The sequence below is a fragment of the Lepisma saccharinum genome, chromosome 17 (genome assembly GCF_977018435.1).
Source record: "Lepisma saccharinum chromosome 17, izLepSacc3.1, whole genome shotgun sequence".
In the NCBI taxonomy this organism is placed as follows: Eukaryota; Metazoa; Arthropoda; class Insecta; order Zygentoma; family Lepismatidae; genus Lepisma; species Lepisma saccharinum.
Genome location: NC_139245.1, coordinates 54,643,002 through 54,660,877, shown reverse-complemented (window position 1 = coordinate 54,660,877; position 17,876 = coordinate 54,643,002). Strand labels below are relative to the sequence as shown.

The 17,876-nt window shown below is 34.4% G+C and overlaps 1 long non-coding RNA gene across 1 annotated transcript; it reads right to left on the bottom strand.

The window, feature by feature from the left end:
• Positions 1-2,870: 2,870 nt before the first annotated feature.
• Positions 2,871-5,065, bottom strand: LOC146001306 (uncharacterized). The gene is made up of 3 exons (XR_014443562.1): positions 5,013-5,065; positions 4,280-4,406; positions 2,871-2,901 (listed from the first exon to the last, which is right to left on the bottom strand). It is a non-coding gene; the product is annotated as an uncharacterized LOC146001306 (long non-coding RNA).
• Between the last annotated feature and the right edge of the window lie 12,811 nt (positions 5,066-17,876).

Here is a 17,876-nt window from a genome sequence, read left to right as displayed (position 1 = left end):
GTAGGAATATGTATGCATTTTATCCTATATTTTCCAAATTTTATTTACAAAAAAAAAAAAAAAATTGAAAAATCGAACGAAGACATCAAACATTGGGAAATACAGGAGTTATCCATTGTTGACATAACATTAAAGTGCAAAAGCAACCTTTTGATGTAATTCTTTTATGGCACATTCCTGGTAAATCCAGGTTCCTCCCCTCACTAATTCATAATTTATTGAATGGAGATGGAAGTATACAGAATTTCTTTGCATTACCAATTCAAGTGTGATTTTCCTCAGTGAAATGTACAGAAAACATACCTCAAAAATGACAAAAATATGCTGTCATACAATGAATTTGCTAAAAAATATGCCTTAGGTTTTTTATGCATTTACATGACAAATGACAGCATCATCATAGCGTTCACAGAAGATAGGAAATTTAATTTGGTGTGGAGAAACAAGCTAGGATAAAAACATGACAAAAATCTGAGGCCTGTAAGGGGAAAAAAAATCTGAAAATATACTTACTGATTTCATAAAGGTGCTTTATCAAAAATGAAAATTGTTACTTCTGGAAGTTTATGACAGCCACACAATCTTCATTGTGTACCTCAACCTATCTACTTACCATTCAAGTTAACATTTCTGGAAGTGTGAATATCCTTAGCTAGTTATATGCAATAGCTTATGGCAAGTTGTGAATATGCTTAACTAGATGGCACCTCCATTGCAGGAAGAACACAGTAATTGCATGACAAATTGTATGCTGTAACTTATTAATGCCTAACAGAAACCAAGAAGTTACAGAACTGGCATTGTAAATTTACACAGAGATCCAAGTTGTGGAAATTATGGGAGTGCAATACACAGGTTTTTTTTTTTTTTTTTGGAAACTCTGTGAGCATTGGCACATAATACCAAAGACATGTTTTTTCATTTCATAAATTTTCAGTCAATTTTAATGTCTCTAACATGTAAATTTTGCATTCCTAGATGCTATTTAATGATTGGTACAACAACTATAATTCCTCAAAACTATTTATTTCAGTCGTTATAGTACCGAGACAGTGATGTGAAAAGATTTATGAATTATAATGACAATCTTAGTGTAGGATTTCCCTTACTCTTTGAGTGGAGTGGAGTTTTAAGTCAACTTTTGTGCACAGATAGGCTAATTGGGACTGGACCTACAGTTTAAAGTACGATCCGAACCACTATGCCTCACCGGTTCTCAAACTTGGAACCCCTTGATTGCAAAGCAAATATGTTACAACTATGCCATTGGGGAAGCACCCGTACCATTTGAAGTAGATGATGTAATAAAAATTATTGTGGATGCCGTATGAAAATTGAAATATAGCATCAAAAGGTAAAAATAATAATAATAAAAAGTCTCTCAAGAGATTGAAAATGAAATCTGGAGTCCCCTTGATGTTGAGGTAATTAAGATTTGACTAATCTATTAATGGGGAGACTGTTCAAAGAAGTCCTCCCATTAATGACTATTGCAATATTGTTGTACGAGAACCAGTTGGACCTAACTTAAATTTATGTAATTTTCACGAGTGATTATGTCTGAATATAAAAAAGTCAGTAATTTGAAGATACTTAAATCCTCTTTACCACTAATGAGAAAAGCTGGACATGGGTGAATCTGATTCCAAACACGGCTTTTTTAGAGTTACGTTCCTCTGGTTCTCACACGGCAACATATGACATGAGGTCGTCTTTATGCACAAAGAAGCTACAGTTTAAAGTGGTATCTGAACCATTAAGTGCCTCTGCTGAGTATTGAACATGGAATCCCTTGATTACAAGATGGCAACATGCAACATTTCCAATACACCAATGAAGAGGCTTGAACTGTCAGTGACCAAATGAGTAAAGTAAACCAATTTCAGATAGAACAGCACTGAAAAATATATTTGCAATGAAACTTTTCTAAATCAAGTGGGAGGTGATTGTGTACATTATGAAACATGTATTCATGAAATCAGATACACACTGATGCAGACCTTTTGTACACAGAAAAGGCATAGTTAAAAAAAAAAAAAAACTGACTACATGGGAACTTTGCATGTAATATCAGCTTTCTAAAACTTCAGGAAAACCCTTTTGTGTGTTCTGTTACAGCTCTTGCAATAACAATGTTCTACAACAACACACTACTTTATGGCAAAAGTAACTAAGGCAATGAAGTACATTGATATTTCATAACGACAAACAAGGCTTAAAAACTGTTGCAAAGGGGAAGCTTTAAACAGAATAAAATAAACCTTTTCATGTTTCATCTTGCATATGAAAATATAAATCTCCTTTCTTTAAAGAAATATATTTTAAGGTAACAGCCATCCAAGCCATATGAAATGGCTGATGTGCATTTTACTGAAAAGTTATCTGAAAATTCTGGCTCAAGCAGATATTTAGTTTTCTGTTGGTTGAGTCCCAATCTTCAAGAAAACTTTCCAGCAGGCAGTAAAAATAAATAAGTGAACCATTTAAAGTATTCAATAATTAAATGAAATAAGTGAGGAATTGGCACTGCTAACAATATTGAAATAAAGTTCTGGTGTACCGTTACAATGTTATATTTCAAAAAGAATGTCACAGAAAACCTATTTCACACAAACTTAATAACATTAAAGCACATCTGAAGATTCACACACACACACACACACACACATGCAGAGTTGACAGTGGATAGGAAAACTGAATTTTCTTCCATCCCTCCATCTTTGATTTTTGTTGCCATAGGAGGGTGATAGTGAAGCACCATGTTCTTTAAAAGACACCTCCATTTTTGTTTTAGGATGCCAATGGTCCAAATGGCATTAGACAGCTATGCACCTCAAGAGTGTTTTCACCAGCACCATCTATTGGTGTATGACCCATGGTCCTCTGGATACCCACTGTTACCTGCAAAGATAAAGAAAGGCCTGTCCTGAGTTTCCACTGTAGATAATAAATATCCCAATAACAAGTAACTTCACTTAAAAGATTTTAAAGGATCAGCAGGAATTCAAGTATTAACTTATGAGCACTTCTATAATCTATTGCTTTACTTCAAAACATCTAAAGTGCACATATCCGGTGATGGGCCCCCCAGTGTCTTATGAAACAAACTGTATGTTAAATTTGGCAATCCTCTAAAGTGCCACATTTATATAAATTTTGAGTACTTTCGTTTAAATCGCAATGTCAATGTTTGACTTCCAAAAATACGCAAGTGTTCCACAAAAGCTCTATTTCCATAGCAAATGGAATGTTGAACAAATGAACATGTAATAGCCCCATCTAGTTGCTGCACTTTTTTACACTCTGTGCAGTGCAGGTGTATCCAGTGTCAAGAGTAGTGCAAGGAAATCACGTTCAACCAACTAGACGGAAAGCAGTGTTCCAGTTAAGAAGATTCAACAAATGCCTGTCTGCTGCTTTGAACGGTCATTTGATTAGTTAGCACACACCACGTGACCATACACCAGTCTGAAAGGTAGTGCAGATGGTGCAGACACCAAATACACTACTTGACTCCAAATCAACAAACTAGACAACTCAGTGTTGCACCGTGCAACCAACTAGACGCTTCAGTGCAAAGAGAGTCAAAAAGTGCAGTCAACTAGACGGGGCTAATGTGTTATGACTCCTAGGTGTTTTATAAACTTGCCTACAACATCCTCAATTTACATTCTACAAATTCTATTACATTTCAATAATCTTGTTATTCATATCCAAATTAAACATGTATCATATTTAATCACATGCTCATTGTGTGGCAAACATTATAGATTATGCTAACTGTAAATGTTATGTGAAGGCTTCCATGAAAAGCATTGTCTGGAATAAAAATAGTTATATGATTTTATGAAACATTCACGTAACATTTCTATTAATAAAAATGCTTCCACATAAAATTGTCCCTAGCATGGTCTTGTTGTATACTGGTAGGGTTTCTTCTTATTATTATTATTACTACTTGTATCTAAGAATAAAACGTTTTGATAACATTTGAAGAACTCAGAAATGTTTAAGTTTAAAATTTACGGATAATGCACATTTTGTAATAATAAAAAGGTGAGAGAAGAGAATATTGTAGAATATTGTACTTATTGTACTTATTGTAGAATATAGATAATTATGAAACAACACTGCACATGTATTCATAATACAGTAATGGTAATAAACATAGTACTTCACATCTTTAATAATGCAGTTCATATAAGAGATGAGTGCAATTTAAATACTTCATGGAAAAATTATTAACAATAATTATTCCAGACTTAGAACATCTACATACCTAACAGCCAAGTGTTCCTTGTACCTGCCTTATTCTTATATTGACAAAAGTATCTGATGTTGGAATTCCTCATGTGTCCACCCTGGATACCGAGAGTAGTCACAATATTTTCATTTTAATCGGCTATCTGCAAAAGAGGAAAAGTACTGTAACTTTTGCACAAATAATTGGGTTAACAAGTTGAGGTATTGATCATAATAAGATACTGCACAAAGTTAATGATTTTTTTAAAAAATATATATATATATATATATTCATGTTATTCTGAATGAGAAATACCATCCATCTGATGTTACACATTACTCAGTTGTTTACTTCTGATTTATTTGAAAATAGCAACTGTTTTGAAAACCCCACAAATTCACCTTTTACTGTGTTCCAATAAAAAATAATAAAATATTAAAAGAATATCACTCTGGAACTGTTATTGCCATGAGCACCTTTGATTTGGTTTGTCTTAACAATTATAATTGTATTGTTTTGTCCATGCAAATAGGAATACGAGATAAAAAGTGATACAAATTTGTTTGCTAATCCAGAACTATATGGATAGTATTGAAAATAAACTAGCATGTTCACTTGCACAATATACCTACCTACATGGCCAGTCAGCCACTCATTTCAGTATTTATGTTTTATTACATTTTATTGTAGAAGCTGTCTAAAACCCACCACATGATGGATGTCAATAGGTGTTATTATAATGAAACAAAAATAACGTACACTATCTTACCTCCTTTTAACATCCAGCTGATCTGCTTGTATCATTGGGAACTTCATCCATTGTGAGCAGCAATAACCACCATAGCACTGCACACTTGCTTATAAATTGATTAAAGACCTATAACCATCTGGCTGGTACCTCCATGTTGTGAAAATGAGAGCTTCTAGCACCTATAAAATTATTTCAGAAAAAATAAATATAAATTCTCTTACAAGGAAACTTCTATCAAACAGTTCCCACTGACTCAAAGATTTTCATGCTTAAAATAAATTCATGCTACCCACTATCAACACATGACATAAGGTAGTTAAACTGAGTGGTTTCATATAGAAAAAAAATATTTTCCCCTTTTCAATTGATGGTTATGAATACAGTATACCAAGTACCCCCTCCCATGCACACACACATATATACATTACTAATGACATTTTTGTCACAAAAAAAGGTTTTCTCTCACCAGTGTCTGGGCAACCGAATGGAGTACTTTCACTTTTACTGGTGCTTAGGCGTTTAGGTTAGATTTTGTGATTACAATAAAAAAAAAAGATAATTTTACATTCCCGTCGTGATAAAAAAAATAGATTTGGGATTAATTCTAATGTCCGTAACTCTGTAAATATACGTTTCTATGCCCCCAAGCTTCTGATATAGTCTTAACAACAGTTAATCTTTCCATGGGGAATTTTTCCTGGAAATTCGAGGGAGTACGTAATTTAGTACACTCGACCTGCAATTAATACAACTTAAAACATAGTGTCAAAATTTCCTTTAAAATCTTTATCATCAGTTCACGTACTGTATAAATCATGTGTACCATTTTTTCCCCCCTATATATAACATATGGTAGTGGTGCCTAATTGATGTATTTTATAGTACCGTAATTTCATTTACTGGTTGCAACAGGACAATATGTTGCAGAAAATTAATTGTTCTTATTTTGTGCGGCATCGTTATTTTACATTTTGATGTGACGTTGGTGGAATGTTGGCATACATTTCCCAGGTGTATCAAAATATATTTTGCAGTAGTATTTTATTTCGCGATTGCTAAGCTTAAGGAATGTTGCAAAAATATCAGCTCTAATTCTTACAAAGTACGTGGAACAATGTAATTAACAATAAGAAGGAAAATGGCACGAAGTATTTAATTCTTTAGGTACATCGTAGCAACAATTCACAATACGTACGTATTTCACTCTCCCCCAGATTTGTTCCAATTGTCCTTATGTTCATACCCAATAATATTAATAACATACTAACATGACGTACTTACTCGAAATACGACTGAAACGAAGTGGGCTTGCAATTCTTCTTTCTTCAAAACCATCATCCGCAACAGCTGATAGTGTCCATCTTGAAAATCTGCAGCCGTGAACGAACTCGGTAGGTGCCTGGCTTGTGAGTAGGTTCCACTCGTTTTCTGTTAGCGCGTCCGTAACCGTATTCGTTAACGAAGAGTGGAGACTACACTAAATGGCATTCGTTAGCCTTTCTTGACAAAAACGTCACGAACTCGTTAGACCTTAACGTGTTGACAGTTCAAGACTTAGGCCCCTGGTGAAAATAGCCCAGATGCTCGCCTCGGTGGTGGAAATAATTCTCCATATCGAATATTGAAGACTTTTTTTTTAGCAGTATAGTTCACATGTTGTGGTGAAGACACTTCTGACTTTACCAAGATATTCTATAGAAAACTTACATTTGGGGGTGGGGGTGAAAACCAGCTAAAACAGCTTCAGGGTAAGTACCTCCATTTGTTTCAGCAAGTTTTAACAGGAGTGGCACATAATGCAAAGTGCACATCCAAGAGCTGTTGTGAAAAGTGAGTTCCAGTGTCTACTTATATTTATTTGGATTTTTCCATATTGTTAGCCACCAATTTGCTACAACAGGTAGTTGCATGTAAGATTTTTTTCTTAAAAAAATAGGAGCCAACGATTAAGTATTTCCGAGAGGTCTTCCTTCTCGCAGATGGCGATACCAACCTTGTGTTATGACGTCAGACGTGATATGCCTAGGTTGTCAAGTTTGGTTCTCTTAGCATAAATACACTGCATATGTATTATTTATGCTCAGAGAGCTAATACTAATAAGCCTAACCTAACAACTTATGCATTTAGCCTAACAATGAAACCATCCCACAGTGACTTCAGAACGCAAGGTTGGTATCATTAAAAACTTACCGAAATGTAAGTAAAAGAAATAGAACCTTTACAGAATGTCCTGGAAATAATTGTTAAAATGTGGAAATGTGAAAATAAGTTTTAATAAAGTGAGCAGGGGATCTTCCGTGAGTTGGCATTTTGATGGTGGTGTCATCAGATTTGAACCTACATGTACTTCACATGTGGCCTCTTTTTTACTCTGAATTTACATGATTTTTAGTGAATTACACTTGTTTCACTTAATGAAAGGAGAGGAAGGAATGATTGCTTTTATTTAGGTATTATATAGACACTCCCATGTTCATTACCATGGTAGAATCTAAAAAAAATAATTTTTGCATTAAAAAATCTAGTGATTTTTTTGTTACACAAAAGAATTGTTACACCTTTCACTTGTTTAATGAATATACAAAGTAACACAATATGGGGACATAATACAGTAAGTACACTGTTCATGTAATAAGATAACAAAATCATTATTTGTGCAGTCTCTGCAATGCATATGTTCAAGTAAAATACGTGCATACTTTTAGTAAGAATTAGCAGAATCTTACTGAGGAATATGTAACATTCGATAAGTTTTCATAGCTATTTATTTAATTTCTTATGTTCATTTATGTAATGAAGGGGCCACCAAAGTAAACTTTTTTTAAAACAAAGGGAGCCTCCTCCTTGTGGGCAAATATAGGTTAGCCTGTAAATGAAAATGGCCAGTCTATGTATTTGGACTGCTTGACATCTTTATTGTTGCATGATAGTGGTGAAGTCAGTTTCTGCATTAATTTATTCTTGGGCACTTACTCCTTTGATGATTTTTTTTCATTGAACAGTAGAAACACCTGTAAGCGAACTGAATTGATGGTTTGTGTGTTTTTAGTTCCACTTATGCTAATCAGGACTGAAACTACAGTTTAGTAGGATTTGAACCACTGCTTCAACCAGGTATTGAAGTCAGGTCTAATGCACAGGTTTGGCCTTGATTACACTTTTAGGTTGTGAGGATGGGAGAGAGATTTAGCACCAGGTATGTTTTTAAGATGTATGAAAAATTCATGCATTCTTTATCTGCGCTACTCCTGCATGCATATCGTAGTCAACCATCGTTTTTTGTGTGTGTTAGAAAGAGAGCACCCTGTGTTGCTGCATCTCCTCTTCCCTCCCGACCAGCAGCAGACATGATTAACTAACATTCAAAGATGGAAGTGTATGGGACCGTTTTACAACTTGGTTCCAGTATGTTCCAAACAATGTTTGTTAACTACGTAAATATTTTCAAAATACAAAATAAGGGGGATTTTTTACGTAAAAGTCGGTAAGTAGGAAAGTTTTAAAAATTAATTTGATTCATAATGACACACTGAAGTTGATAAGTAACTATCTGAATTATGATTATAGCTCAAATTAATTATCCAAAGTACTAGATTTTCTTCATATAGGATGAGTAGCAGGCTAAAAATTTCCATTTCTTGTTACCAAAAATGGACATTTTGCCAGTGCAATTTTCAGTATCTTGAAGACATTGTGCATACTATTATTACTTTAAAAAATATTTAGAAGTGTGAAGAAACAACCTTTTTTTTCCCCTGTATACACCAGGGTACTTCAAGATTTTCATGCGTACTGCCAATGAGGCCGATGGAACAGTTGTTTGCAGGTCTTGTTGCATTTTACTTTCAGCGAAGATAATACCTCAGAATAAAAATAATGAGGTTTCATAAGTACTAAAGTAACTTTAGCAAGCCAGAAGCAACTCTCAGGCTGCATTTTGGACAGTCCTCCTATGTACTGAATGGTTGTCATTTATATGTTTTATTTGTTTATTTACTTGTGCTTTTCTACTGTTAAACAAGTAAATAAGGAAATACTGGTTTTAGTTTGTAGGAACGATAGGAGAGCATGGTTTCATGCACTAATTGTGCTTTTTCCCCACTCTCAAGAACATTCTCGACTTCGAATTTATATAGGTTTACAATTTTATTGCAGCTGCATGAAGTGTCCGAAATTGTGCCTAAATTATGAAAAGACAATTTTTCGGGGAGCAACAAAAAAATACATAATAAAACTGATCTCATGGGTACAAATTAATTTACTCATATCATAGTGATAACTAGGGCTAGGATTTTTATGACCTAAAAATCACCAAAATATAAAAAATAAAATATGCTCTTATGACCCAAAATTTTACAAAATATGCCCTTATAACTGGACTGTTTCAAACATCAACATCTAAATGCAGACATATTTGCACATATGTACTATTTTTAGTTCACTTTATGGGCCCCGAGTTGCAATACACAATGAATACTTTCTCTAAATTTTCAAAGAAAAATGCAAAAGATCTTACTACAGTGGGAAAAAAATCGAGTGAAAATGGGAGTAAGAGCGAATCCACTTCAAAAATGACTATATTTGTTGAAAATATAAAAATATGCTGAATATGACCGAAAATTCATCAAAATATGCTTATCACGTAGAAATGGCCAAATATGCCCTTAATAAGCACCTTAATTTAATTAGTTTCTTCATAATATGAATGTCTACATGTTCAGGGAACATATCACCCTTACCCTAAAAAAATATTCTGTCATGAAAATGATCCTAGCCCTAGTTTATTGAGTTTATTGAGCAATTTTCACACCGATAGTACCCCTGGGGGCATTGGTGCATGTACATTACAAAAGACATGTTGACATCGCACATATATATATATCTATACATCAATTTGGCAATTTTTTTAATAATAATATAACATAATATAATAGTAAAACACACAATGACAAATTATTTGTTGAAGTGAACTAGTGCTGTAAAAGTACATGTTATATAGTGTATACAATCTAAATTTATTTTATAAAGTTAGTTAATTCTTGAAATTCTTGAACTGAATATAATGTGTATTCCAATAACAATTTTTTCACTTTACTTTTAAAGATTGTGGTTCTCTCAAAATTTTTGTAACTTTTTGGTAATATATTGTATAACTGGATGCCTGAGTAAAAAGGTCCTGTTTGGAATGAAGTTAGCCGCACTTTGGGAATGTGGAAGTTATATTTTTGTCTGGTATTGTAATCGTGAGTGTCTATGTTCCTTGGATAGTTCGATTTTGTTTCGTGTATGAAAGTAAGTGTTTCAAGTATGTACAGACTTGGAAGTGTTAATATACGTAATTTTTTGAAAAGCGGTTTACATGTATCAGTTTTATGTGCATTTGCCAAAATACGCAATGCTCTTTTTTGAATTTTAAAAATCCTCTGCGATTGAGCCGAGTTTCCCCAAAATTGGATACCGTACCTCAAAATACTTTCGAAGTTTGAGAAATAGATATTTAGCAAACATACTGTATTGAAACTATTTTTTAAGGTTCTTAATTGGTAACATACGGTGTTTAGCCTCTTGCATAAATGATCTATGTGAACTTTCCAGTTTAGACACTCGTCTATAAATATTCCAAGAAATTTTGTATTGTTAGTAGCTGTTATAACGGCATGCCCTACTGTGAAATTATATTGCTTAATAGAAGAGTTTTTGGCTCTAGATACACCAAATTTTATTATATTAGTTTTTTCGTTGTTCATAGAAAGTTTGTTTGCTGAAAACCAGCTTTGTAGTTCAGTAAGAGCTTCTTCCGTTTTTTGAATTAATGTTACATCGTTAACAGAATCTACCAAAGCCGTAGTATCATCAGCGAAAAGAGTAATTTGGGCAGTATCAACATTTGCTGGAAGGTCATTTATGAACAATAAAAACAACAGGGGTCCTAGTATCGATCCTTGGGGGATTCCAATAAAAACATCTTTCAATTCGGAGTAATATGTTGATTGCGTCCCATTATTGGATATGCTATTTATTGCAACGCTCTGTTTTCTATTCGATAAATAGGATTCTATTAATTTGTTTGATACACCGCGGATTCCGTAGTATTTTAATTTCTCTAGTAGCAAGTGATGATTCACACAGTCAAACGCTTTTGATAAATCACAAAAAATTGCAACAACAGAATACGTTTTGTTTATGGCGGAAAGAATATTATCAATTACATCAAAAATGGCATTTTTTGTTGTTTTCGATTTCACAAACCCATTTTGTTGCTTTATGAGTATCTTTTTATCTTCTGCATACTTTATTATCCTATTATAGATTAATTTTTCGAAAATTTTTGAAAAAATTGACAATAAGGAAATTGGTCTGTAGTTTTCAATTTTTGTTTTATTTCCTTTCTTATACAAGGGTATTACTTTTGATATTTTTAGACAATCTGGGAAGCTGCCATTTTCCATACACTCGTTAATTAATTTAGCCAAGGGCTCCTTAATGTACGTGCAAACCTCTTTGATCACGTTAATCGGCATTGAATCTAGCCCTGTTGACTTTTTGTTTTTCATATTTCGAATTATGTTGGAAATTTCTTCGTCTGTAGTAGGGGTCATATAAAAAGAATGCGTGAAAGATCTTTTGACGTTATTTAACTTTTCTTTGTATGTGTCCGTTACGCTGATGTAACGTTGCAGGTTAAGTGCTACATTAACAAAATAATTATTAAAAATATTAGCTATTTTTTGCGGATCTGTCTCTATTACATTACCTGTTTCTAATATGATATCTTGATTCGTGTTCGTTTTTTTACCTGTAATATGATTAACTATTTTCCATAGTTCTGCAGTTTTGTTTTCTGAATTATTCAACTTTTTATCAACATATAATTGTTTGCAATGTTTTAATGTTTTCTTGTAATTTTTGTTGAACTGTTTGTAATGATCTTTAAGGGTAGGGCTGTTTGCATATTTACTCTGTTTATGCAATGATCGCTTTAATTTGCTAAGATTTTTAATTTCCTTGGTTATCCATAGGCAATTGTTTTTGTTGTGAACTCGTGCTTTTTTTATGGGAAAACATTTATTAAAATGGTATCTTACAGTATCAAGAAATTTTTCGAATTTCTCGTTTACGTGTACAGCCATATTGTTTATAAAATCCCATGTTTCTGATTTAAGCGCTTTTCTGAATTTTGAAATGTTCTCATCATTGTTTGTGGGTCTGACAAATCTGAATTTTGCGCGTGGTTTATGATTTCGCTTGTCTTCTATTACGTTTACCTTAATAAGCTGAGAATCATGGTCAGAAAAACCTATGCAAGTTTCTACTGAATATTTATTAACGTTTATATTGGTAAAAATATTGTCTATTGTACTTTTTGTTTTTTTGGTGATTCTAGTTGGAGTTGTAATTGTATGAAACAGACCAAAAGAGTTCATTACATCCAGAAAACTATTTTTTTCTGCAGTGTCTTTAGCTACATCAATGTTAAAATCTCCACAAACAACAATATTCTTTTTGGAGCTTTTTGTTACGAGATTTAGTAATAATGTTAACTTATTTAAGAAGACATCCATGTTTCCACTAGGCGTTCTATATATTGATATTATGCATAAGTTGTAAATAGCTATTTCAATTGCTGCGCATTCGAAGTCTTGTTCTACAGAGAACTCAACAGCTTGTTTTATTTCAACTACGTTACTTTTAAGTTCATTCTGAGTGAAAATTAAAGACCCGCCTCTTATTATATTTTGCCTACTGTAACTAGATGCAATACATAAATTATCAATATAATTAAACTTTGTTTCATCTTTCGCTAACCAGTGTTCAGTGCAACAAAAAATAGTAATTTCATTGTTGTTTTCTTTTTGTTCCTCAAAAAATATATCTATCTCTGACGCTTTTGATATCAAACCTTGAACGTTGCTATGAAATATGGTGATAGTTTCTAATGCTAGGTCACTGCTCGACGGATTCTTACCTCCCCTTTGACCCGATCTCCCACTCCACAGGACTCACTTGTTTCGGTTCCTCAGCTGCATCCTGGAATCCTCGCAGTTCGATAGCCGGGGGTGACATGGTGTTGGGGTGGGGATAGCAGCAGACACTCGTGATTCACGTTCGACACTTACATTCTCATTCACAGATGCATTTCCCGGAATTTCCTGCGTTGCCATATTTCTTTCAACGGAATGCGATCTTGCATATTCTTCGCACTGTTGCAAGGAATAACGCACACCGTTAACAACGAGATGATCGTAACGAAGGAACGCACTGTCACCGCACTTCCTGGCTTCTTCGAGATGAGGTTTTAGCTCGTTTCTAATCTGACGCACACGATCAGAGTAATGCTCCGAAACCGCTACACCGCACTGTTTGAAACTTTTAGATTTCATCAGTATTTTCGTCCTGTCTTTGAACGAGAGAAACTTGGCTACAATCGGACGGCAGCCTCTTCTTGAGCCAAAGCGATGGACCCTCTCGAACGAATTTCCTTCTAGCGCGATGCCTGTATTCTTTTCTATCACTTGGCATAGTATTTCCTCAGTCCTCTCCCATGTTTCCCGTTCTTCCTCCTGGACGTTGTAAAAAACGAGGTTGTTCCTTTTAGATTGGGACTCAAGGTAGGATACTTGATCATTTAACCTGGCGTTCTCTTCTTTTAAGAAGTCCATTTCTTGCTTAATGGCCTTCACGTCTTTCTTGAGAGACGACAGTTCTTCCCGGAAACACAGCACGTTCTTATTTATCTCGTTCACTTGGGACGATAACTGTTCCTGACCTTCCTTCAGCAACCTATACAGATTCTCGATTGTCATCTTCTCAGAGTCTGGACCCGGGTTTTGCTCTATTCCTCCGATGATGAGCAGCATGCAGAGAACTATTATCAAAATAGATAAGTATATCCTTCTTAAAGTATAGACAATTAATTGATTTTAATAATCGAACAACATATTTCAGTCCTTTAATGTTTTGCGCAACACGAAACCACTAAATTCAATATCCAATTGACTGTAGTGTTGAATCTGAAAGACGTCTGCATATAGCGTGCTTGCTGCGTTGCTATGGCAACCAACGTAGTTCGGTACCTAGACGGCGGCGGCAGCACCAGTCCACCTGCCTGTTCCTCATTGGCCAGTTTGTTTCAAAATTTCTGACGTCATCTCAAGCCGTCTGCTAAAATGTTTCCATTGTAGGGATAGGGAAGAAGACCCGTGAGACTCGATGTAGTTCTTGCAGGTAGACGCGAGCACTACTGTCAGTGTTGCCAACGGCCATTATATTTCACTACGCATGGGAATATTTGAATTTCTGCTAGGCGCAGGTGCCTTGAGGTTGTATAACCATTGGCGTAGCAAGGAGTGGGTGAAGTGGGCGATCCCCCTGGGCCTCGCGCATATAGAGGCTTCGCGTCCCATGAGGTTGATACGAAAATCGTAATAAATGGAAGTGAGAAAGATAGAAAAGGCTATTTTTTGTGGGCAATAACATTAAAACCAGTTTTTTAGCTGGCTTTATATTCTAGTTGAACGTTATAATTTGAATGAATGCGTCAAATCAGAAACGGGCGGGAGCTCTAGACCTAAGAGGCCCCGAAAAAGTCTGGACATTTTTATCCATTTATTATTTTCTTGAATAAAAAACGCTTTGTCTTGGCTTTTCTTCTGTCTCGTGACCTTGCATAGCCTACCCGATTTTAATATGATAATGATAAAGTACCTCAAACTGCCACGGAGCAAAGTATGGGGCATTTAATGCTTCCAGTTATGGATAAAATTAGCAGTTCTTCCTTTCTACCTACAACTTCAGATGCAGCTATTGCCCTCTGTAACGGGCACGACGATGATTTATCTTCCGAATTTCCTGATCAAGTTCTACGTTTCAGGAATGTGCTTAAATCTGAAATCAAGTGCTTTGGGAAAGTTTCTTCACCTTGATAGCTCTACACTAGCTTCCAGTGTTCTCTGTATCCTGTACCGCCTTCTGTTTGTTTCCTACTCTTCAAGTAACAACCACGAAAAAAGAACTATATTTCTCAGAATTGAAACTTAGGAAAAACTTCTGGAAGGTAGTGTCGAATGGTATGATTCAGCCCAAATTTAGCGTACACAGTAATCTCACTCTTGAACGAGAAAGGGCAAAATCTAATGTAAAAGTGTCATTCGCTGCCCAGAAGCCAGTAAGAAAAGTTCTGTTAAGCAAGGTGGTTTCATTTAAATCAGGTTGATTTAAATCAAGATTTAAATTGGGGAATTCTACTTTAAAAAATCACTTATTGAAATCACTTTAAATAAAATTACAGAATAATGTGCACAAGAAATTTGTAGATATCAGAATCACTTTTTGTGAAAGTATATTAATCTTGTAATTATTTAATGGTGTTTATTATGCTCTAAGAAAGGAAATAAAGGAAACAAAATATATGTACTCATGGGGTGAAGCTCATACAAAAGTGAATGTAATATGTCATCTGAAAAAAAAACACTTAAATTTCCCTTGATTTAAAATTCAATAATTTTTATAAGCAAAAATAGCACATTTTTTAAAATAGAATAATATACAAAATACTAATCATTAAACTGTAAATAAATATGGCAGCTGATATTTGGATAACTATCATTAAAAACACTAAAATTCGGCTACAAAGACTGTAAAAATTATTTTAAGTTAAAAATATAAAGTACTTCCAGAGTTTATTATTTTCACTGTAAGAAAAGTTACTGAAATTATAATAGTTTCCTTAACACACTCAACAAACATATTCATATTAGGTTCATTATGTTCAGTTCCAGAAACAGAGAAATGCATATTTACATGTAATTTGTTATTTCCTTTAATCGAACTGTTCAAATATTTTACAGGGCCGTTTATCATAAAAAGCCCTTCTATATAAAAAATATTTCTATGTGTACGGTGTCAAAAAGAAGATAGATTTAAATAAATAAAATATCAAAAATTATAAATAAAAATCATTATTTTTATCCACCCAGCTGTTAAGAGGGGCGGGGAGGCGATAAGTAAGTATTTATATTTTCTTCTTTTGAATACATAAATGTCAAAGAAAGATATGTTCTAATATGTTACAATTCAGATGTAGAGCATCGATTTGTATAATTATTAATGTAAGTGTAGCCACAACCAGCCATTCTAAGTAATTACATACATTTCCTGAAAGAATCTGACTGTACTTGAGGGACCCAAATTTGTTTCTTGCGGACGCGTACTTCACGATTTTGTTTCGCCACTGCGTCAAATATTTAATATTACAAGAACATTAAGACGTAACAACAAAATGAGATTCACAATCACTATTATCATCTAAGCCCAAAAATTCAAAGTTAACTGGTACAATTAACGTGCAACAAAGTCAAAATTGCTAATTAAAAAGTCAAATTAGCCGTATCAATTAATTTCACTAAAGATTTCACGCTTATGGGGCAAATGACTTTCGTTTTAAGATTTGTTGATGTTGAAACCGATTGTGTCGAAGAGCTTGTAGGTAGATATTTTGGGCCCCTAAACAGGATTGTGGTTTAGCGCACCCCTTGATAGAGCGGGGGGCTCTATCAAGCACCGAAATTTTATATACGTCCTTCGCTATTTTCTTCTTAAACCATGGTTTGTGACATTTACATCCTACAACTTTTGAAATGAGGAAACAAAGAACGACTCATTAAATAATTTATAGATTATATTTAAAGATTCTTAGTTTGTATTTCTGATTTTTTTTAAAAAAAAATTTAGCGTATTTAAGGATATTTCAATTGTGTCTTACTGCCTAAAGAACATCTTAAAAACCGTGCTATTACTACTGCTTCGGTTTTATGAAAATTCCAGCAGCGTGTTACTGTAGCTCTGCCAAGTGTAAATTTCTCTGTCGCGTACTATTAAATATAATTTTCCTCAGAAATGTATTATTATTATTATTTGGCTATTATATAAATATGATAATTTGCTGGCGTTTCCTTGATGACTGTGTATCGATTCACGTTGATATTTCAAACTTAAAGAACGGATGAGGCGGCCTTGCATTCTAATCTCGCCCAGGGCCTCGCGATATGTTGCTACGCCACTGTAGTATAACTAAGATTTTGTAACTTCTCAAATTAGTTTCATTATTATGTCAAAGAGACTACCACATATTTTCCAATTTTTTTAAAGGTCTTGAAATAGGTTTTTGTGTCTTGTTCGTTTTATGTCACTTTTCTGGTCTTGAAATCGTAAATCTTCTCTCGGTTTCATTTTTACGTCGTTTGTTTTTTGAACTGTGTAAATAGCATTGCCTGTTTATCAATGCGGTCTGTAGAACTAGAGAACTAGCAACAACATGAGCGAACGACGATTTGTTGAAAGAGATGACAATATGCAAAAACCTTTTATAATGCAAATTCTGATTTCACGATCCATTTTATGGACCATCGTTCTTTAGTGTTGAGGGGTGATATCTTGAGCAACTAATTCGGATATTGAATTGACAAAATTACACCAGAGAGAAAATCTGTTTAATTTATTGATTCATTTATTTGGTCACTTTATGCACAATAAGGCTAATCGGGACTGGACCTACAGTTTAAAGTGGGATCCGAACCACTATGTGCCTCCACCGGGTATCGAACCTGTGACCCCTTGATTGCAAGCCGACGACACGACCTCTGCGCCATAGAGGAGCACCCCCCAAAAATGTTTAATGTAGAACAACCACCAGTTACACAGAGTTCCAAAATATTTACGATGGCACTTTTTGCCAAACTTGGTTCGTACTCCTTTGCAGGTGTCAGCAGTGGCGGCGATTAAGGGCGGGCCAAGAGGGGCTTTTTCCCACTTTGGCACCACGCTAACCTTATGTACCAAGGGAAATTAAACTGTATATATCAAAAGTCGCCGACTATAGGCGA